At 38.2% G+C, this 24135-nt stretch overlaps 2 long non-coding RNA genes across 2 annotated transcripts; both read right to left on the bottom strand.

Annotated features, from left to right (window-relative positions):
- Positions 1 to 10708: 10708 nt before the first annotated feature.
- On the bottom strand, positions 10709 to 11286 carry LOC131599310 (uncharacterized). Its single transcript, XR_009282700.1, has 3 exons — positions 11182 to 11286; positions 10940 to 11091; positions 10709 to 10836 (listed from the first exon to the last, which is right to left on the bottom strand). It is a non-coding gene; the product is annotated as an uncharacterized LOC131599310 (long non-coding RNA).
- A 10009-nt stretch (positions 11287 to 21295) lies between these two features.
- On the bottom strand, positions 21296 to 21873 carry LOC131599309 (uncharacterized). Its single transcript, XR_009282699.1, has 3 exons — positions 21769 to 21873; positions 21527 to 21678; positions 21296 to 21423 (listed from the first exon to the last, which is right to left on the bottom strand). It is a non-coding gene; the product is annotated as an uncharacterized LOC131599309 (long non-coding RNA).
- Positions 21874 to 24135: the final 2262 nt, after the last annotated feature.

Genomic DNA, 24135 nt, shown 5'->3' with positions numbered 1-24135 from the left:
GTTCTACGGTCTCTCAGCTTCTACAGTTCAATGAAAGCAATAATGTCTTCGCAATTAACTCGCTAAACATATATTACAAACAAGGAACCTCCACTGAGCGGAAGGATTCTCACGTGCGCCTGCACATGACTATACCCTCCACCTAATTTCTTATGTGTACTTAATCCGGGTTAGGATTTGTCCATAATGCATCACTTGTAACAGAATCCACACAAGTAACAGAACCAAAGAACCAAACAAGAACATAAAAATAAAACAAATAGAAATAACCCTTTCTTTGGAAACAATAAAAAGATGATCCCCAGTGAAGTCGCCATTTTTCTGTCGCGGGGAAAAATCGTTGTCTTTTTTCGGGATGAGACACCTGATGCCTTCTTTGGGCTCGAGTGCTCAAAAAAATGATTTTTCTTTTGTACGGACCAAACTTTTTATTGTTTCCAAAAGAGGAAAAGGAAAAAAGTTGCAATAACCTAAAAGTGGGGGAGAGATCTTGGGTAAGAGGGTTGGTTATACGAAGGGAAGGTATTAGCACCCAACGTATCTATAGTACTCTATAGGTTTCTTTGTTTTGTTTATTCCATTCTTGAGAGGTTCTTGTGAAATAGGTGGGACCTAAGGTGTTTGTTTGATTATGCTCGCAAAGATCATCGCGATCCTCTGCATACATATCCCTTAGAGGGAATCAGAGCATCTGTAGCTCGGGGTCTACGGGTGCTAAGGTTTGAATGGTTTTTTTTGTGTTTTGTTTTGCTCGCCAAGGATCGACCTTGTGCCTACGTATTCTCAAAGGGATGTTGAGAAAGTCAGAGCAATCGTAGTTCCCACTTATGCTAGTGGAAGCAAAGGAAAATAGACAAATGTCGTCTAAATGCTAGATGCATCTAATCTATATCATCACATACATCTGTTTGATTTTGTTTGAAAATCTTTTCATTATAAGCCCGGGGCCATGCCACTTAGGGTGCTTAGAATGATAAAGATGTTTTTGTTTAACCAGCCTTGTGGCAAAAGTTTCAATGAAGTCAGCCTTGTGACAAAAACTTTGATTAATCAGCCAGCCTTGTGGCAAAAGTTTAAATGAAGTCAGCCTTGTGACAAAAACTTTGATTAATCATCCAGTACGGTGGTAAAACAGTTTGATTGATTAGCCAGCCTTGTGGCAAAAAGAAATTTGATTGATTAGCCAGCCTTGTGGCAAAAAAGTTTGATTGATTGTTTGATTGTTTGTGATGATATAAAAGAGATACTCCTAGTATAGAGATGAAAAATGTCTAATCTCCTAGGGTATTTTGATTTGGATATTGGGGGATGCTTATAAGAAGCCCGTGGGTCCTTGTACGAAGCCCAAGAGGAGGCTATCCGAGGGTCCTTGCATTGTAAGCCCAAGAGGAGGCTATGGGAGGGACAATCCAGGGTCCTTGCATTGTAAGCCCAAGAGGAGGCTATGGGAGGGTCACTCGTTTGTACAAAGCCCAAGGGGAGGCATGGTATAGTTGGTCTGAGCTCTTAGAGCGATTTCACCGGGAAACCATACTCTATGTCCTAACCTAAACTAGTGGAGATTCTTTGCACGAAGCCCAATAGGAGGCTATGGGGAACCTAGTGTTATACTAAGTTGAACAAGCACACATATCACACATATGAACAAACATGAACAAGTATGAACAAACATGAACAGGTATGAACAATTATATATATGACAAAGTGTGTGTATATAATGGAGTTTATGAAGGAAATGTACCTGTAAGCATGATCCATTTGTATACACGGGGGCTCGGGACTCACACTCGGGGAGAGGTCTGCTTGAGTTTATTCAAGGTTATGTAAACAGGTTTTTACAAAGGGCTTGGGACTTATACCTACATGGAGGCCCATGGTATATTTTTGGGAAGATTTAAAGTAAACCTTCATTTTTGGTTTGTTATTCAAAGTTAAAAAACACATTGATTGAGATATGTACAAAACGGTGTGTACAATGAAATACCTAATTTCATGTACTGGGTATGTACAAAAGGGCTTGGGACTTATACCTACGTGGAGGCCCGTGTTTTATTTACAAAACATGGTTGATTGTTTTTATTTACAGACGCGAGGTTTCGCTTTTGTAAAACTGTTTGAAAGTTTGTTTTGAAAGTTTATTCTGTTTGAAGAAAAACTGTACAAAAAAGAAAAGAAATGGGACTTACACTCTCTAATATTCGAGAGGCCCCTGTTTTATTTTCATAAAACAGGGTGGATGGTTTGAAAAAGATGTGTGATTTGTTGTTAAAAAAAAAACTGTTTGGAAAAGTATTGTTTTGAAAAAGTTTTCTGTACAAAGAAAAACTGTAAAAGGAAAAAAAGAGTGGGTCTTATTTTTTTTTTTTTTAATAAGCAAGAAATTTCATATAAAGAGTACTAGGGGTACTCTAATCCCGCTTACAAAAAAACGAGAGAACACATGGAAGCAAAACATTACCCACCAACTGAAACTATCCTTCAAAAAAGAGAGGATTTTTACAGAAATCGTAATAGTCGCACTTGGAATAGGTAATATTACCGGCACAAGACCATTTCCAAACCTTAAATTTGACACTCCAACCCAAGTCCGAGGGACACGCTTTAACGTTGTTGAAGACAATATCATTTCTATAACACCACAGGCTCCATAGAACCGCCAACCAAACCTTGCTAGCAAATCCCGACTTGATTCCTATTTTCCTGCACTCCTGAATCCAAAGGCCCAAACTAGAGACCACTTCCCCTCCTAAATTCGCCGATACATCCAGCCAATCAAATATCTCCAACCACACCAATTTAGCAAACTTGCAGCCCAAAAAAAGATGATCACACGATTCCACAACCTCCGCGCAATAAACACATAAGATTTCCTGAACCGACAGATTAATACCTCTAAAAACCAACTCAACTTTGGTTGGTATGCGGTTATGCACACATCTCCAACCGAAAGCTCTAATTCTTTGAGGAACTGGAGCTTTCCAAATCACCGGGAAACACGAAGGAGACGAATTGCTCCAAGCTTCCCCAAAACGTAATAAAGCCAGAATTTCATAACCGCTTCTAGTTGAATATTCTCCTTCTGGGTCCGGCGTCCAAGCTAAGATGTCCTCTTTGTTAGGCACCGGGCCGATACTATTCAGCAACGAAATGGTTCTTATACTCTCTAATATTCGAGAGGCCCCACTTCATTTTGAAAATCATTTGATCAATTAAAAAGATTTAATCAATAGTTTCAAAAAGAAATGGTTTATCGTTTTTAAAAAGAATGATCGTTCGTTTTAAAACGATTTGAATTTGAAAGAAATTAACTTAATTAAGTTTAAAACAAGTTTTAATGCTTAATTAAGACCTAAGTGATTAGGGTTTGATCACAAAAATATTTACAAATGATTAGGTTTGAAAAAATCAAATAAAACAATATTTAAAGTATTTAAAACACTTAAAAATATGTCATTTTAAACCTAATTAAAAACACATTAAATAAATCTTTTTTTGTGATTTTTTTTAATATTGGCAAAATAGGTATATTAAATAAGAGGTGTTTAAAAAATGAAGAAAAAATAAGTTAATTTGATGTATTAAATAATTAAATGAAGTTGTAAAAGAAAATGAAAGAAAATAGTGTTAAAAAAGAGGGTTTGGTCTCACAAGGGTTTGAACCCACGACCTGGAGGTTACCAACCAAAACACTTGCCAACTGAGCTGCGCGCGCAGCTTGTAAATAACACGCTTCCATTTAATTATATTTTAAAACGAACCATTTGAATTTCTGAACAAAAAATGGCGCCAAGAACACATCCCTAACTTGATTTTGAAAATTCTGAAAACTGAGTTGTTTTGATCAATCAAAGGGTCTATCTCACTCGGTTTTTCACGAGGAACATGATGGTGCCCTCATAATTCATTTATTTTCAATCTAAGGGGGTCAATTTTGTGATGAACACGAAGAACCCTAAAACTGAAATTCAATGTGAAATCGTGTATGATCATGATATGATGCAATTGATTGAGGGTTATTATTCAGTGATGGTGCAGAAACAAGATGGTAACTTAGTTTTTCATTTATGATGCATGTATGATAGAGTTTGAAGTTCAAGAGAGCTTACCTTAAAAATGTCAAAACTGGAAATCGAATTCTGCAAATGAGGGATTCCAGATGTTGTTTCTTGATCTGAACACCTTCAGTGGACCTTATGGAACATGTTTGAAGTCTTGGAATGAACTGAGAACCTCTTGATCAGTTTGTGGCACCCGATCTGCAGAGCTATGGTGTGAGAATAGAATCTGATGATTTTGATGTTACAGATCACATGTGAGTGCTTGGATAGTTCATATGTGATGTATATGAGGTGTTGGAAGTGTTAGTTTGGACAGAAATGTTCTTGAATGGATTTTGGCATGATAAGGCCATGGTTATGCATATTTGAGAAGTGAGGTAGTGATTTTGAGCTTGAGGTGTTTTTGGGGTGTATGAGTGGTTCAAACAAGTTTCAAATGATGTTTATGAGTTGTGGGAAGCATCATTTTGGTCAGAACTTGCAAGAGATGGAGGTTGAGTTTTCTACCTCACTTTGAAACACATGACTTGTAATTCAAGAAAGAAGAGAGAAAACCTATAATTGTGAGGTTTTGGTGTGATTTGCAATGAAGTTTGGACCTCTATTTATAGGCCAAGGTTTCTGAATACAAAGCTTTGCAAGTTGATCAAGAATTGGTGATTTGGCATTTGAAGATAAAATGGAATCTTTACATTTAATGCACATGGTTAAAAGTTACTAAACCATGGTTAAATCCCAAGCTTCCTATCCTCTTCCATTCTGATCTCATATCAGAAAATATCTCTTCAATTATTGCCTCTTTGCATCATTGCTTGGATTATAGGTCATGTAGTCTTGAAACTTAGTGAAAAATGGTGAAAATTCAAGTGAAAATGATCACTAAATGCATAATTCAAAACCATACCTACACTCCATATTTTTTCATGCTCTTTGACATTTTGGAAAGCTCATATTACACACTTCAAAAGCCTAGTTGAAAGTTTCTTCAAGTCTCTTAAGGAAATGGGTGAAAAAGTTCCATGAACTTTGAAGAAAATGAAGTTTTAAGTGAAGTTTTCAAAAAGTACCAACTTTGAAGCTCCATATCTCTTAAATGGTTGATCTTATGGAAAAAATTTATATGTGTCAAAGTTGTTTATTGGATCAAAATCTACAACTTTCATGTTGGAAGTTTTTTTCAATTTGTAGGTGAAATTTTGAGAAATTCCCTTCCAAAGTTTGGAAAAAACCATTGAAAAACACTTAGAAATTTTTCTAAGTATGAAAAGTCAAACTTTTGACTTTTGATTCTTGATTGATTTTCTTGATTTTCCTTGATCAAATGACTTCTCATATCATATATTGATGATTCAAAACTTCAAAAGTCATGGTTGACCAGAATTCCCCAAAAGTCAATGGTGATCTTGTACAGTTGACTTTTTCCGACGAATCGCGTTTCTGGAGATTTCAAATGAAACAGGCTATCCTCACCAAATGAATAGTATGAATGGATCATATTGAGGTATTAGAGGATATTGAGCCATGGTTTGAGTTGTGACACCATGTCCTGATTAAAAAGTCAGTTGCTCAGTGAATTAGGTCAAAAACCCTAATTGTCGACCTGATGAAATTGATGCCTGTAGGTCTTGAATTGAGATGTAATTTCCATTGTATGTTGTCATAGGGATTATTTGAGGATGATTGAAACCTTTGATTGACTTCCTGGGGATTTTTAGGGTTTCCCAAATGTGATCCCTGATTTCAGTCCCTGATAGTTTAAAACCCTGATCTGAGGATTTGTCTGATCAATCTTTGTATAGGAGATGTTATGAGCCAATGGATTAGGTCAAAATGATGCACTTGAGGTCTTGAGGTCATGTCCCAAGTCATTAGGTCAAATCCTGAGCAAAAGTCAGGAGTATGCTGTCTTCAGTCAAAACCCTAATTCAGTCGATTCAAAGCTGTTGAGTTTGTTGAAGTGAATCTCTGAGGACCAAATGTTGATTGTTGATGAAGATAGTTCTTTTTGAGATGAAGGGAGAACAAAACCCTAATTGATTGTTACTTGTACTGATGAGTGGTTTCTTGATTAAACCCTGCTGAGTCACAAGTAGCAAACACAAGCTATGCAATTTGTTAGAGATGCAAATGATGCATATGCAAATGATATGAGGTGGTATCTTAGGTCAAAAATTGGGGTATGACAGGTTCAAACTCCATAACCGGAATTATGATGAATGATATGTGGAATTTGGGGTGTTGAAATTTCTACCATGTTTGATGTTGTTGTTGTCTGTGTTAATATTGTGTGTTGTGATATTTTTCTGAAATCGAATAGAAACTGATTCTGGTTTTGTCAATTGTAATGTTGTTGCAAAAGAAAATTGTTCGAGTGGATTTATTGTAAACCGATGTTTCTGAAATACTAGATGTCATGTAAATGGATCGAAGAAATTATGACTGGAACCAAATTCTGGAACTAGTAGAAGAAGAAGAGAATTCTGGGAAGAAGAAAGAGCATTGTGGATGGGGGGCACCAAGCTAAGGGGTGGGCGCCCCAGATTGCTAATGAGGGGTGGTCGCCCCAGTTAGTAAAAGGGGACGACCACCAGTTTTGTTTCTTTTCTGAATTAGTTTCTTAAATTGTTAGCCTGATATGAAAACAATAATTTAATTGGTTCAGTCTAGTATGTAATTATATTAACATGATATAGTTTATGGGAATATCTTAGCATGATTGCAGAAATCGTATATTAGTAGCAGGATAATAATTTGATAACAGACTCAATTAAAATAGCAGAAGTACATGTACATCTTAGGTGGTAGCAGAGTTTGGAATTTTAGCAGAAAAACATTGGTTAGTAGCATGAGCATTTTGATGACAATAGGAACAATAACAGATTCTTGTAGCAGAGTAAAGGTTAATAGCAGAGAACTAGTATTTGTAATAGGAAATTGATGAAAACAGTACCGCATAGGATATTAGTATGTTTAACCGATAAAACTAATTAACCGGTTTGAGTCGAAAACTGCCCGAATATTTACGAAACCCGTGTAGGTTGTTTGGATTGAATTGGTATGTTGAATATTTGTTGAAAACTTGTGAATTTGTAGGTGGTGATGAATTTAGTTGAATTGCCTCTAGTTATGGCCAAGATAAAGTTGTAGGCTTGATAGCCAATGTTGATTTGGCGTTGAATTATTTGTGTTGATTTATTGAGTTGTTGTTGAGTTATTATTGTTATTATGTTGTGCCGTTGTTATTTTAATGGTGTTATGACGAAGATGAAGCAGTTTAAAATGATAAACCTGCGACAATAGGACGATGATGAATTACCTATAATTATTGGTAATAACAGTGATATAGGCGTATGCCTTGCGATATGATTTGTTGTTGTTGAGTATGTGATGTTGCATTCATCGAGTTACATACATTCGCATACTTTGCGATGGCCTGGACTGGAAAACTGCAATGAAGGCTTATGCCTTGTTGATGCCTCTATTTATTGGCAATTTAGCAACAAGGGCTGAAGCCCTATTGGTACCACATGCATGTGCATAGTTAGTGTCACATTTTATAATGCATAAGTGTGAATTGATGTGAAGTGAATTGATGTGAAGTGTTGTGACTTGAATTATGACTTGAATGGCTTGTCGGATATAATGATGTAAAGTGAACTGAATTGTGATGTTGATGTTGTGAAGTGGTGATTTTAATTAATCGAATTCTAATATATAGTTTATCATACACTCGTTTATATGGTTTGATATCTCACCCCTTCTGTTTGAATATTACCCCTATGTTGGTAACGCGCAGGTTAAGAAGATTAGTGCGCTTTCGGAGTATCTTAGAAGATGTTAATCTTCCGTTGCTTACATTGGAACACCCGTATAATTTTAACATTAATTTAATTGGAATGTTGAATTAATAGTTAGAATTATTAAGGATTTTGTGAAAATAATGGATAAATAATGGTTTATGGCATTTGGGCCATGTGAGGAAATAGTAAAAGAAGGGGGGTGATTTAATAAACCTTTTACTAATTTTATTATTATTTTCATAAAACAATTGGGACTTGGGAAACAAAGAAAGAACGTGAAAGAACAGAAGTTTTGGGAACGAGGAACGTGAAGGAGAACTGTAGAGGGAGAGACCAAGGATCAAGAACTCTTATCTAAGGTAAGGGGGGACTCTCCATTTAATCTCTATTATCGTGTTATGGATAATGATGTTGATTAGGAGTAGTGTTTGGATCAATGGATTCTATATTCTGAATTTTTCTGTTTGTGTTCATTAATTGGATTGAAAATTGTGACTGTTAATTCCTAATAACTGAGTAGATTTAGGTTGTGATGAGTAAAATCGATTGTAGAATCATATACTATTGATTTTGGGTAAATTCTATGTTGTTTAGAATGTGAAATTTCTGGTTTTGAGACCCAAATCGCAAGCTGAACAGATGAATTCGCGAGGAAGACGAATGGGAAGTTGCATATTTTGGGAAGACGTTGTTGATATGTGTATGATACGTGTATGATACGTGTGATACGTGTATGATACGTGTATGGGGAAGTGATACGCGTATGATACGTGTATGATGTTAGAACAAGATTTGTTCTGATCAATATTCTTAGTTTTGATGATAACAATGTATATGAATTTTGTATGAGATAATATGGTACTCTAATACTATGCAATTTCCATTTCAGGAATTACATAAAGAGTATGCACAAAATCAGCGCAAGAAGCACTGACTCAGAAGGTTCAGCTTGCGACATCAGAACATGGTCTGGCAAGACATCAGAAGATGGTCAAGCAGAATCAGAACATGGGTCTATGGAAGCATCAGAAGGACTTGAGATCAGAAGCAGAAGCACTGAAGTTCTCATGGTATCACGCTCAGAAGCACTTCAAGGTCAGAAGACAAGAAGATGCTCTGCACCAAACTGTTTGACTCTGGTGATATTCAAACGTTGTTCACACAAATATCAGATCAGAAGCAAGTACTAGCTGGCAGGCTACGCTGACTGACAAAAGGAACGTTGAAAGCTATTAAAGGCAACGTCAGTAGACACAGTGAAAGCAAGGCTGGAGGTAGTTGACAAAAGAGTGAAACATTAAATGCAATGCTGTACGGAATATGCAAAGCATTAAATGCTCCCAACGGTTGTTGCACCCCAAAATTTGCCCATCCAATTTTTCTACTAGCTAGCTTATTGTTCTTAACTTCATTTGCATTTTAGGTCATCTAACATAACTCACACATTCATCATTATGTAACTTAGCGTCAGGATAAAGGATCTTGTTGAGTAAGGGTTCTCTATTGCTACTTATAATACAAGAGGTTGGGTTTTTCCCTTTTCTATCGGATGCTATTGGACCAGGATCTCATTATCTTCATAAATTAAGGCTTTGAATGATGTTCACTTGTGGCGCAAATTGTATGGGTCAATTAATATTTGCTTGGGTTTCTCAGTGAAGGATGTTGGCAAAAATACTATGGATATTGTGGAGTTCATTAAGGTAATCAAGTGGCTTCATTCAAATTGATGCACAAAAAGGAAGGACTAAATTTGTTTAGGGTTTGATGGATCATTTCAAGTTTAAAAGATTGTGTTCCAAGACTTATACGGCATGGCTCATTTAAGTGAAAGAAGATTTAAAGTCAAAACAACACAAATGGAGGAAAGGAGGTCATTCAAATTTTATTCGAGAATGTAAAACAACCATCATCATTCAAGTGTCCAAAACACATCCATTACAAAAAATCAAGTTCTATTACAAATTGACAAAAGTACATTACAAGGGTATTGCATATTTTTACATATTAACATATGTCTAAAGCCTCAGTTCAAACTCAAGGAAACACGGTCCGTCATTGTTCATCTTCTAAGCACACGTTCAGTCACGGTAGAGCTTTCATGTTCAGCTGCACAACACTTGATCCATGCTGTAAATCAGACAAAATTTCAAGTCTAACGGTCCTGCATCAGTTGAAGAACGAACCACGACCTGTCATCATATTTAACTCAGAATCAAGACATCTTAAGGAATAAATTCACAGTTTCGATAGCATGCTGCCAGCCCATAATCAACAATCAGTGCATAATCCCACAAGTTCAGTACATAATCTCATGCTTTAGACAGTACCTCACATTCAGGAAGGTTCATTTCACATATTTAAACATTCCTAATCCTAAATAGCTTTTCACACAATTGAGCTTCAGCCCTGTATACAACCATACAACCCTTACCAAAATTCAATATATTCATTCAATTCCCTAAACCAATTTCAGTTAACTCTAACCTTCAGTTTCCCTCCATTAACTAACTAACCTTATAATTAATTTCTGTTAACTAACATTTCCTACTAACTGTCTTCTAACAGAATTAGTAACCACATAACAGAATTACCTAACCTCCCTAACTACCCCTAACCGATTCTATAACTGCCTAACTGAATTGAAACTGAATCATAACAAAAAATCAGCTACACATCCTAACAGAGTTAACAGAAAGCAACAGAAAAATGAGAGAAAGACTCACCTATAAAACAGAACCACACCACTGCTCAGAGCTTCTGGACCATCATTCTTCATCATCCATCACTCTCAATCTCTCTGCACCTTCACCACAATCTTCTTCACCACTCAGATTCTCAGTTCCCCACTCTCTCCACCATTTTCTTCATTCATCTTCTCCCATCTTCACTCTCCTTCAATAACCTCAATCTTCATCTTCTTCATTCTTCATTTTCATCACTCTCTCTTCCTCTCACACAATTCATCTTCTTCACAACTGCTCCTCCACCATAGAGTCCGCCACAAGAAAACCAGAAAGAATTCAACTAAAGTTCAGAAGAGAAAAAGAAGAGAAAGTTCAAAGAAAAAGATTCACTCACCTTCATATTCCGAGCCTTCGATCTTCTGCAAGTTCATCAATCGTCATCACCGATTCAGATTCTTCAATCTTCAGCAACTCTCATAATCGCTAATCCTCATCGTCATCACCAATTTCATCACTTTCACCATGATTTCAACACATCAACAGCATCTGTAATCATCACATCGCGACAAAGACGCTGCGCCATCAATCAGAAGAACGAATCCGAAACGAAAAGAAGAAGAAGAGCAAGGGAATGACCTGGAATTGAGTCGGTGCCTCTGGTATTTTCTTCTCCCTTTGAGCATATTGAAGAGTCTCCACCACCGGTAAGTTCCAAATATGCTTCCGATTCATCAATTTCTCTACCTGTTCTTGTTATCATGTTGATTCTCGAGGAACGTAGAATACGAATCTTCCGTTGATTATCTTGATCCAGATACAATAAGCCTTCAGTTTAGATTCATGATTCCTAGGGTCTTTCTGTTAGGGTTAGATTTAAGGAAAACGAGATGAAATTGAGGGAGAACGAGAGCGGATTCGAAATTAGTGGAAAGATACGAGTGAGGCCATGCAGAGTTTTGTGTTGGGAGGCTTCTCCGCCATGGCCTTCGCCGAGAGGCGATTTCCGGCCGCCGTTCGCAAGAAGAGCGAGAACGAGAGAGAGTCTGGGAGAGGGGATAGGGAACGTCACACTTAGGAAAACCTAATTCCCAATTCCAATTGTTCTTTTATTTTTTATTATTTTTATTTGATAAAAAATTGTTAATTGAAATAATAAATCAATTCGAATCTGAGTAAAAAACTGTTGGGCCTGATTGCTACCTCATACCCCCCTGAGGCCCGTGCCATCCTTTTTTTGGCTGTTAGAATCGTACAAAAAATAATTCTGGGCCAGTATTCCATTGGGCTCAGCGCCCTGTTTCTTTTCACACCCCGCAATTCAGGATTGCACCCCTTGTTTCCCTTTTCTTTTATTGATTCTTTTAGACTTTAATTAGTTTTTTTGTCATTCCTTTTAGTAGTAAAAATGCTAATTTTTCTTGTTGTTTTAGACTTTGTAATCCATAATCTTGACATATAAAAATAATCATAAAAATATTAGTTTAGGCTTGTATTTTTAATTCGCTTGCTTGATTAAATTCTTGTCTTTTTGTCACATAAAAAACCATAAAAATAATAGTCCTTTAAATTCGATTTTTGTACTATTTTGCATTGTTCACTTTCATGTCTGGTACCATATTTTCAAGTGTTTACGTTAGCCATTTTACACTAATTTTTGTATCGTTATTTACTTGTAAATTTTACTTGTAATTTCGATCTCCGCCTATGCTTATACTTTCATGCCGCTTTTTTGCTCCTAACCATTAGGTAGAAACCATGACAACTTTAGGATTTAGAGGCTCCCATCATATTAGGCTAGTTTCCATCTTAGGCTAGTTTTGTTTCTTTTCTTTTCAACTTTTAAAATACTTAATAAATATCGATGAAGATCATACCGTTACTATATTTCATAGTAAGAAAGAAATGATTGAGGCGTAGGCCCCGATGTATGTTCTTTCCTACTTAACGAAGAAAGAAATGATTGAGGTGTGAAGCCTCGATGTATTTCTTAACCGTTGTTTAGAGAAACGATCGTGGTGTAGGCCTCGGTGTGCATTCTCTAAATATTCACAAAAGAACTCTTTTTTGTATCTCCTTTTCTTAGCAGAGAAGAAATGATTGAGGTGTGAAACCTCGATGTATTTCTTAACCGTTATTTAGAGAAACGATTGTGGCGTAGGCCTCGATGTGCTTTCTCTAAATATGCAAAACAAAACTCTTTTTGGTATGATCTAAGTCACAAATTAATTTCCCTTAAAAGACACCTAAACAAAAACACTTCAAAATATCTAATAAAGGCTCAGAGCTAATCAAAGTGAGGAAGTGATGCGATGCCTTGTAGTAGGTTTTCGTCCATCATGAAATCACACATAAAAGACACAAACCAATCTCTTTTCTCCTTTGCCTCCGAGGCATTCTTTAATCGGACACGTTATTTCCGCTCTATTCCCAGCTTAAGACTCCAGAGGTCGAGCAGCGGAGTGTGAATGTAACTTCGTCCACTAAAAAACACAAAAACAAACAAAAACTAAAGAGCCGAACTACGGCGCTCTGATTCCTGAAAAGGATACGTAGGCATTAGGTCGCGGGGCCTAAGCGAGCACAACTATTTATAAACCTTATTTTCCCCGTGTTTCTTTTTCTTTCATTTGCATGCATTCCCTTAGAATTAAGCTTTAGATTTATACACCCTTAGAATAGAACAAACATAAGTGGATCCTGTGGAGTACCACAGACGTGAGGGGTGCTAATACCTTCCCCTTGCGTAACCGACTTCTTACCCGATCTTTGGTCGCAAGACCTTTTCTTATCCTTTCTTTATTCCAGGTTTTCTGATATTCCTTTCCCTCTTTGGGATAAATATATTGGTGGCGACTCTGTTCATATTTTCGCGAGCGTGCGACAGCTGGCGACTCTGCTGGGGACCTAGCTTAGTCGATCCTAGCTTGTGTTTGCTTTCTTTGGGTGTTCATTTATTGATTTATTGCTTTATGGCTTTACTTCTTTATGCCTCGCATATCATGACTATTTATTGCTTGCATATCATGTTTATTTTCTCGCATCCTGGACTATATTATGGGTCCCCGTGGGGGCCACATATTTTCTATGTTTGCAGGTTGGGTGGGATTTCTATGAGGTAACAGGCCCAATACCCAGGCCAGAGTGATACCTTAGGAACTAGGAATAGAGTGGCCATGACGGACAGAAGACGTATGTCTGATTGATCCGATCATGTATCCACGGACAGAGCTTGGTTGAAAGAGGCAATATCGTATGATTGCGCCTACTTTCAATCCTCTGTTGGCTTTTTGACCTACCATATACTAGATCCTACCTGTGAGAGGGGTTGGGAATTTTGTTTTGCAGGAAAACATGCCTCCATCCTACCTTAAACCATTCAGACTATCTATCATAATCAACGTCGAATCTCTGAATCTGGAGGTTTGACCTTATGTGACTTTTGCAAAGGTTATCTATCAGAATCAACGTCGAACCTCTGAATCTGGAGGGTTCGACCATCTTTGACTTATGCACAAGTTGTTTATCCAGAAAGCAACGTCGAACCTCTGAATCTGGAGGATTCGACCATATCTTATTGACCATGAGAAGTTGTTATCCAAGAGGCCTTGATCCTTGATCCTGATTTATGATACATTTGCATCTTCATTGACATTTTTGCATTCATGCATGTGCATCCATGGTTACCAAGACTCTTACCACTCTTCATCTCCATCAGATCAGTCAAGACGATTCCTCCACACCGATATCTGACAAGAGCTCACAGAAGAAGAATCATGGAGAATTACGAACAAGATCAAGCTGCCATTAGAGAAGAGATGGATCAAATGAAAACTAAGGTCGATGCTATCCTGGAAGCTATCCAAGCCTTGCGAACTGAAAGGGTTCCTGCTACACAAGAGATTCCCGTTGTTGGTAACCAAGCTGCTGCTAGCCAACTTGAGGTCGTTCCACCTTCTTCTACTCCATTTGAGTTCCAAGCAAGGACTAATGCTACTCTTGGGATGCCATTCAACTTCATGACTGTTGATACCCTTGGAGCTCCAAACCAAGGTGGGACTATACCCGTGACTTCTGGAGCAATGACTATGGCTGATCCCGTCTTCCCATTCCCTGTGCCACCTTCTCAAACAGAGATTCCTATTCCTGCTTTCTGTGGTACTCGTTCTGCTGATCCAGAAATGCAAACAATACCAACTGTTGAAAGAGCTCGACCCGTTGAGAAATCTGCTGAGAAGTACAAAATCCTTGAGGAAAGAATTCGAGCCATTGAAGGATTTACTGCCTATGGGATGGATGCTGAGGATATGTGTCTAGTCCCTAATCTGGTTGTCCCTCCTAAGTTCAAGACTCCCGACTTCCAGAAGTACAAGGGCTTGAGCTGTCCGAAGAGCCATATCATCATGTATTGTCGTAAGATGGCTTCTCACATCCACAACGACTCATTGCTCATTCACTGCTTCCAAGATAGCTTATCTGGGGCATCTCTGAACTGGTATATGAATCTGGAGCGTAATAGAATCCGATCTTGGAAGGATTTGTCTGATGCCTTTCTCAAGCAATACCAATACAACATTGACATGGCACCAACTAGGTTGCAACTTCAAAATCAAGTGCAAAGGACCAATGAGACATTCAAAGAGTATGCTCAAAGGTGGAGAGAAATGGCTGCTCAAGTGAATCCACCACTTTCTGAATCCGAACTGGTTGACATGTTCATGAACACTCTTCAAGGACATTACTATGAGAGAATGGTTGGTAGTGTTTCTTCTGGTTTCTCCGATCTAGTCAGGATTGGTGAAAGAATTGAGAATGGTTTGAAAATTGGTAAGATCCAGAATCCCGCCAATGCTGCTGCTGCAAACCAATATGGGTACAAGAAACCTCAGGGTAACTTTGTCAAGAAGAAAGAAGGCGAGACCAGTGCCACCTATGCTCAAGATCAAGCTCCTTGCTATCAAGTGGCCGCCACCGCCCCTCAAGCTTATGTGGCACCTGTTGGTCAACAACCTTGGGTCCCTTATCAACAATATGTCCAACAACAACAACAAGGTTTCCAACAACAAGGTTATCAGCAGAGACAGGGTCAACAGAGGCAAAATAGGCCTAAAAGGGTGTATGATCGTGTACCAATGACCTATAGCCAACTTCTCGCCGCCTTGCTTGATCAGAAGCTGATTCAATTAGCTGAAGCGAGGCCTCCTCCTGATCCTCTCCCTCCAAATTACAAGATTAATGCCAAGTGTGAATTCCACTCTGGAGGATCTGGTCACACCACTGAAGAGTGCAGAGTGCTCAAAGACAAGGTTCAGGATCTGCTTGATGCAAAGGAGATTACATTCACACCTGCGGCACCTAATGTGGTCAACAATCCCATGCCACCTCACAATGGAGCTTCCACCAGTGGAACATGAAGACTTTTATGTTTGTCAGAAAACATTTCATTTGCATTAGAATAAGGCCAGACTTGCCATTGTATAGGTTTCTTTAGTATTTTCAATTGTACTACTTTTGTTGTTATCAAGTACTATCCATTGTAAGAAACTCATTCTGTTTGAATAAATAAAAATGTAATATACATGTTTTTCTCAAATCATTTCATCTTTGTCATTATGTTCATTGATACTTCACGCATTTGTCTTAAGCAACTAAAAAAGGAGAATGATGAAAATCAAAAACACATGAATCACTAATTGTATGCCTTTGGAACAAGATCCTGCTGACGATGTACAGGCATTGTTTCCATTCCTAAACACCGGAGTTATAAGGAAGTGAAACCCTCGTCAACCCCTTTGAGCCTAAGAAGTAGTAGTTTCTTTCAAAAATACAAAACCCTCAATCTTAACCAGGGGCAGGGTAGTCTTCAGTTAGTGCGACCGAGCGCTCAACTTTCAGGTATTCCATCAGAGGATCAATCATATCTCAGATCTCACAACAAAAAAAGGAAGAGCACCATCCACAATGGATGTCTCCCGTTCACTAAGAAGAAGGCAGTCACAACCTTTTCATCAAGTCAATCACCAAAGTCCTACAACTTGTTCCCGAACGAGACAAAAAAGAATGAAAAGAAAGTTATGAATAAAATAAAAAAGGGAAAACAATAGCCCGCTAAGTCAAAAAAAGAAAGAAAAGCTTTGAAGCAAATGACTTAGGCAAAAATTAGGGCATATCCCGCTGGACAACGAAAACCAAAATCAAAAGAAACTTTTTGTCCAGGCAAAAGTTAGGGAAAGCAAAAAGACAAAAGCAAAAGAAAATTCCTCCAAGGGACAAGTTGTTATGACCATCAACAAAAGCGCCAAAGGGTGACTGCCACCTCCATCAAGGCCATAAAGGATCCTCACCCATCACAATCCTTCCTGAAAGGTGAATACTCGTGTCAAACTAGCTGAATGTAGGACTGGAGAACATCACGAAGAGGGGTGGGTTAAGTAGAATTTGAGCCTTTATCCTTTGTTTCTCAAACCGTGAACCCGGCCATGTTACAACCCTCAAAAGTCCTAATTGAAGCAGGGTTCGTTCCGAAAGCATACAAACTATGAAATCATGTCAAAACTGACTCCTAATGTTGCTGTGTCATTTGTGTTAGTATCAGTACAACATTTTGACAAATAAAAACTTTCCTTTTGAGATTAACATGTGCATTGCATTCTCATTATCTCTTTCAAAACAGAATTGTCTCTAACCTGAAAGTGAGTACTTGATACCAAGGAAAGTTCAACATCGAAATTCCATCGAGTAATCTTACAAAGGCAGAGTTTGGTCATCCACAAAGCAAATCTCTGAAGAATCCATCAAGTGGAACAGTTCCTTTCAATCTGGGGCATTCATTCCTTGATTAACACTGGGGCAGACCATTGCGATCTCCATGATTCAAGCATTATCAAAGTCTTATCTCAAGAGACCATACAAGCTGGGGCAAACTAGCAACAAGTCATTTCTTCACCTTCAATCAAGTGTCAGATATTGAGATAGGTGTCGAGGAGTCAAGCCAAACACCTCACTTCCACAAGTTCTATCCTTCAAGCAATGACCTTCCTACAAGGAACACTCCATTCACTCCTAGTATCATGGAAACAATCATTCCATTCATAATCATACATACGTCATGCATAATCATTGCATTTTCATTATCATTTCACTCGCATGATCCAATCATCGATAAAACAGGGGCATCCACCTCACCTTGAATCTCAAACAGAGTTTCAGAACTCCACCTAATCTATTCCACGCAAAGCAGAAACCCTGATCAAGTCAATCCAGTACATTGCATATAGAATCCATTGCATTGCATCTCTAGAAGTGCATAAAATAAACCAAACATTGCATGTGAAGCATAAGCCAAGCTACTCATCAGATGAGGTCCCTACAAGCATTCAATTGATAGTCCACTGGATCACTCAGAGTTACCATTGTGGTGTCATCTCCTAAAGTCAATCTTGTTCATCTTTCTTCAACCCAGAGTTGATGTTTTTGAGTTCAACCCAGAGTTGATTTTCCCTCCATATTTTAACCCCGAGTTAATTATCTCTTCCCACTCAACCCAGAGTTGACGGTTATCTCTTTTCTTTTCCCGCTCAACCCAGGGTTGACGCTTATCTTTTATTCAACCCAGAGTTGATCCCTTGTCTTTTCCCACTCAACCCAGAGTTGACGGTTATCTCTTTTCTTTTCCCGCTCAACCCAGGGTTGACGCTTATCTTTTATTCAACCCAGAGTTGATCCCTTGTCTTTTCCCACTCAACCCAGAGTTGATGGTTATTCTTTATCCTTTTCCCCACTCAACCCAGAGTTGATGGTTGTCCCTTATTCAATCCAGAATTGATTCCTTTCCCTCTCAACCCAGAGTTGATGGTTGTCCCTTATTCAATCCAGAATTGATTCCTTTCCCTCTCAACCCAGAGTTGATGGTTGTCCCTTATTCAATCCAGAATTGATTCCTTTCCCTCTCAACCCAGAGTTGATGGTTGTCCCTTATTCAATCCAGAATTGATTCTCTTCCCACTCAACCCAGAGTTGACGGTTATCTCTTGTTTTTCCCTCTCAACCCAGAGTTGATGGTTGTCCCTTATTCAATCCAGAATTGATTCCTTTCCCTCTCAACCCAGAGTTGATGGTTGTCCCTTATTCAATCCAGAATTGATTCTCTTCCCACTCAACCCAGAGTTGACGGTTATCTCTTGTTTTTCCCGCTCAACCCATAGTTGACGCTTATCTTTTATTCAACCCAGAGTTGATTCCTTGTCTTTTCCCACTCAACCCAGAGTTGATGGTTATCTTTTATCTTTTTCCCACTCAACCCAGAGTTGACGGTCCTCCTTTGTTCAATTCAGAATTGACTTATCTTTCTTTTCCCACTCAACCCAGAGTTGAGGGTTACCTTTACTTCAACCCAGAGTTGATCCTTTCCTTTTCCCTCTCACCCAGAGTTGACGGGTATTTCTTATCTTTTGTCTTTTCCCACTCAACCCAGAGTTGACAGTTTTTCTTTTGTCTTTTCCCACTCAACCCAGAGTTGACGGTTATCTTCTTTCTTTCCCACCAAACCCAGAGTTGACGTTTATCATTTACCTTTTCTTACTCAACCCAGAGTTGATGGTTATCCCTTATCCTTTTTCCCTCTCAACCCAGAGTTGATGGTTACCCTTTATTCAATCCAGAGTTGACTCCTCCTTTCCCACTCAACCCAGAGTTGACGGTTACCTTCTGTCTCTCCCATTCAACCCAGAGTTGATGGTTATTCCTAATTGATCATCTTTCCTCTTTCAACCCAGAGTTGAATTACCTTCTCTCAACCCAGAGTTGATGTCTACCCATTGTCTTGAACCCAGAGTTGATTTCCCTTTATCCTTCAACCCAGAGTTGACCCACGTTTATTTTTCAACCCAGAGTTGATGTTTATTTCATTTCTAACCCAGAGTTGAATTACCTTTTCTCAACCCAGAGTTGACATTTACCTCTTATCCAACCCAGAGTTGACTTCCCTTTATCCTTCGACCCAGAGTTGACCCACTATTCTTCTTCAACCCAGAGTTGAGTTCTATTTCATTTCTAACCCAGAGTCAATTTGTTCAATCCAGAATTGATACACTTTTCCTCAGTGGATTTGACACCATTCTTTTCTCCAGTGGATCATATCTCATCATGCAAATTTTCAGGTTCACTTAGTATCTAATCCTCTTCTACCTCGAATGCTCGAAAGGCTAGCGCCAATCTCACCTTCAGGTTTAAGATGATTAAATAGGGGCAGCTGTTGCACCCCAAAATTTGCCCATCCAATTTTTCTACTAGCTAGCTTATTGTTCTTAACTTCATTTGCATTTTAGGTCATCTAACATAACTCACACATTCATCATTATGTAACTTAGCGTCAGGATAAAGGATCTTGTTGAGTAAGGGTTCTCTATTGCTACTTATAATACAAGAGGTTGGGTTTTTCCCTTTTCTATCGGATGCTATTGGACCAGGATCTCATTATCTTCATAAATTAAGGCTTTGAATGATGTTCACTTGTGGCGCAAATTGTATGGGTCAATTAATATTTGCTTGGGTTTCTCAGTGAAGGATGTTGGCAAAAATACTATGGATATTGTGGAGTTCATTAAGGTAATCAAGTGGCTTCATTCAAATTGATGCACAAAAAGGAAGGACTAAATTTGTTTAGGGTTTGATGGATCATTTCAAGTTTAAAAGATTGTGTTCCAAGACTTATACGGCATGGCTCATTTAAGTGAAAGAAGATTTAAAGTCAAAACAACACAAATGGAGGAAAGGAGGTCATTCAAATTTTATTCGAGAATGTAAAACAACCATCATCATTCAAGTGTCCAAAACACATCCATTACAAAAAATCAAGTTCTATTACAAATTGACAAAAGTACATTACAAGGGTATTGCATATTTTTACATATTAACATATGTCTAAAGCCTCAGTTCAAACTCAAGGAAACACGGTCCGTCATTGTTCATCTTCTAAGCACACGTTCAGTCACGGTAGAGCTTTCATGTTCAGCTGCACAACACTTGATCCATGCTGTAAATCAGACAAAATTTCAAGTCTAACGGTCCTGCATCAGTTGAAGAACGAACCACGACCTGTCATCATATTTAACTCAGAATCAAGACATCTTAAGGAATAAATTCACAGTTTCGATAGCATGCTGCCAGCCCATAATCAACAATCAGTGCATAATCCCACAAGTTCAGTACATAATCTCATGCTTTAGACAGTACCTCACATTCAGGAAGGTTCATTTCACATATTTAAACATTCCTAATCCTAAATAGCTTTTCACACAATTGAGCTTCAGCCCTGTATACAACCATACAACCCTTACCAAAATTCAATATATTCATTCAATTCCCTAAACCAATTTCAGTTAACTCTAACCTTCAGTTTCCCTCCATTAACTAACTAACCTTATAATTAATTTCTGTTAACTAACATTTCCTACTAACTGTCTTCTAACAGAATTAGTAACCACATAACAGAATTACCTAACCTCCCTAACTACCCCTAACCGATTCTATAACTGCCTAACTGAATTGAAACTGAATCATAACAAAAAATCAGCTACACATCCTAACAGAGTTAACAGAAAGCAACAGAAAAATGAGAGAAAGACTCACCTATAAAACAGAACCACACCACTGCTCAGAGCTTCTGGACCATCATTCTTCATCATCCATCACTCTCAATCTCTCTGCACCTTCACCACAATCTTCTTCACCACTCAGATTCTCAGTTCCCCACTCTCTCCACCATTTTCTTCATTCATCTTCTCCCATCTTCACTCTCCTTCAATAACCTCAATCTTCATCTTCTTCATTCTTCATTTTCATCACTCTCTCTTCCTCTCACACAATTCATCTTCTTCACAACTGCTCCTCCACCATAGAGTCCGCCACAAGAAAACCAGAAAGAATTCAACTAAAGTTCAGAAGAGAAAAAGAAGAGAAAGTTCAAAGAAAAAGATTCACTCACCTTCATATTCCGAGCCTTCGATCTTCTGCAAGTTCATCAATCGTCATCACCGATTCAGATTCTTCAATCTTCAGCAACTCTCATAATCGCTAATCCTCATCGTCATCACCAATTTCATCACTTTCACCATGATTTCAACACATCAACAGCATCTGTAATCATCACATCGCGACAAAGACGCTGCGCCATCAATCAGAAGAACGAATCCGAAACGAAAAGAAGAAGAAGAGCAAGGGAATGACCTGGAATTGAGTCGGTGCCTCTGGTATTTTCTTCTCCCTTTGAGCATATTGAAGAGTCTCCACCACCGGTAAGTTCCAAATATGCTTCCGATTCATCAATTTCTCTACCTGTTCTTGTTATCATGTTGATTCTCGAGGAACGTAGAATACGAATCTTCCGTTGATTATCTTGATCCAGATACAATAAGCCTTCAGTTTAGATTCATGATTCCTAGGGTCTTTCTGTTAGGGTTAGATTTAAGGAAAACGAGATGAAATTGAGGGAGAACGAGAGCGGATTCGAAATTAGTGGAAAGATACGAGTGAGGCCATGCAGAGTTTTGTGTTGGGAGGCTTCTCCGCCATGGCCTTCGCCGAGAGGCGATTTCCGGCCGCCGTTCGCAAGAAGAGCGAGAACGAGAGAGAGTCTGGGAGAGGGGATAGGGAACGTCACACTTAGGAAAACCTAATTCCCAATTCCAATTGTTCTTTTATTTTTTATTATTTTTATTTGATAAAAAATTGTTAATTGAAATAATAAATCAATTCGAATCTGAGTAAAAAACTGTTGGGCCTGATTGCTACCTCATACCCCCCTGAGGCCCGTGCCATCCTTTTTTTGGCTGTTAGAATCGTACAAAAAATAATTCTGGGCCAGTATTCCATTGGGCTCAGCGCCCTGTTTCTTTTCACACCCCGCAATTCAGGATTGCACCCCTTGTTTCCCTTTTCTTTTATTGATTCTTTTAGACTTTAATTAGTTTTTTTGTCATTCCTTTTAGTAGTAAAAATGCTAATTTTTCTTGTTGTTTTAGACTTTGTAATCCATAATCTTGACATATAAAAATAATCATAAAAATATTAGTTTAGGCTTGTATTTTTAATTCGCTTGCTTGATTAAATTCTTGTCTTTTTGTCACATAAAAAACCATAAAAATAATAGTCCTTTAAATTCGATTTTTGTACTATTTTGCATTGTTCACTTTCATGTCTGGTACCATATTTTCAAGTGTTTACGTTAGCCATTTTACACTAATTTTTGTATCGTTATTTACTTGTAAATTTTACTTGTAATTTCGATCTCCGCCTATGCTTATACTTTCATGCCGCTTTTTTGCTCCTAACCATTAGGTAGAAACCATGACAACTTTAGGATTTAGAGGCTCCCATCATATTAGGCTAGTTTCCATCTTAGGCTAGTTTTGTTTCTTTTCTTTTCAACTTTTAAAATACTTAATAAATATCGATGAAGATCATACCGTTACTATATTTCATAGTAAGAAAGAAATGATTGAGGCGTAGGCCCCGATGTATGTTCTTTCCTACTTAACGAAGAAAGAAATGATTGAGGTGTGAAGCCTCGATGTATTTCTTAACCGTTGTTTAGAGAAACGATCGTGGTGTAGGCCTCGGTGTGCATTCTCTAAATATTCACAAAAGAACTCTTTTTTGTATCTCCTTTTCTTAGCAGAGAAGAAATGATTGAGGTGTGAAACCTCGATGTATTTCTTAACCGTTATTTAGAGAAACGATTGTGGCGTAGGCCTCGATGTGCTTTCTCTAAATATGCAAAACAAAACTCTTTTTGGTATGATCTAAGTCACAAATTAATTTCCCTTAAAAGACACCTAAACAAAAACACTTCAAAATATCTAATAAAGGCTCAGAGCTAATCAAAGTGAGGAAGTGATGCGATGCCTTGTAGTAGGTTTTCGTCCATCATGAAATCACACATAAAAGACACAAACCAATCTCTTTTCTCCTTTGCCTCCGAGGCATTCTTTAATCGGACACGTTATTTCCGCTCTATTCCCAGCTTAAGACTCCAGAGGTCGAGCAGCGGAGTGTGAATGTAACTTCGTCCACTAAAAAACACAAAAACAAACAAAAACTAAAGAGCCGAACTACGGCGCTCTGATTCCTGAAAAGGATACGTAGGCATTAGGTCGCGGGGCCTAAGCGAGCACAACTATTTATAAACCTTATTTTCCCCGTGTTTCTTTTTCTTTCATTTGCATGCATTCCCTTAGAATTAAGCTTTAGATTTATACACCCTTAGAATAGAACAAACATAAGTGGATCCTGTGGAGTACCACAGACGTGAGGGGTGCTAATACCTTCCCCTTGCGTAACCGACTTCTTACCCGATCTTTGGTCGCAAGACCTTTTCTTATCCTTTCTTTATTCCAGGTTTTCTGATATTCCTTTCCCTCTTTGGGATAAATATATTGGTGGCGACTCTGTTCATATTTTCGCGAGCGTGCGACAACGGTCATCTTCTCAAACGCCTATAAATAGAAGTTCTGATGAACACTAGCGCAAATATACAGAAACGCTGTCAAATTCAAAAAAGCTCTCAAACTTCATCATCAACCACACTACATTGCT

Source organism: Vicia villosa, linkage group LG4 (assembly GCF_029867415.1).
Source record: "Vicia villosa cultivar HV-30 ecotype Madison, WI linkage group LG4, Vvil1.0, whole genome shotgun sequence".
Taxonomy (NCBI): Eukaryota; Viridiplantae; Streptophyta; class Magnoliopsida; order Fabales; family Fabaceae; genus Vicia; species Vicia villosa.
This window is presented reverse-complemented; position numbering and strand designations above follow the sequence as displayed.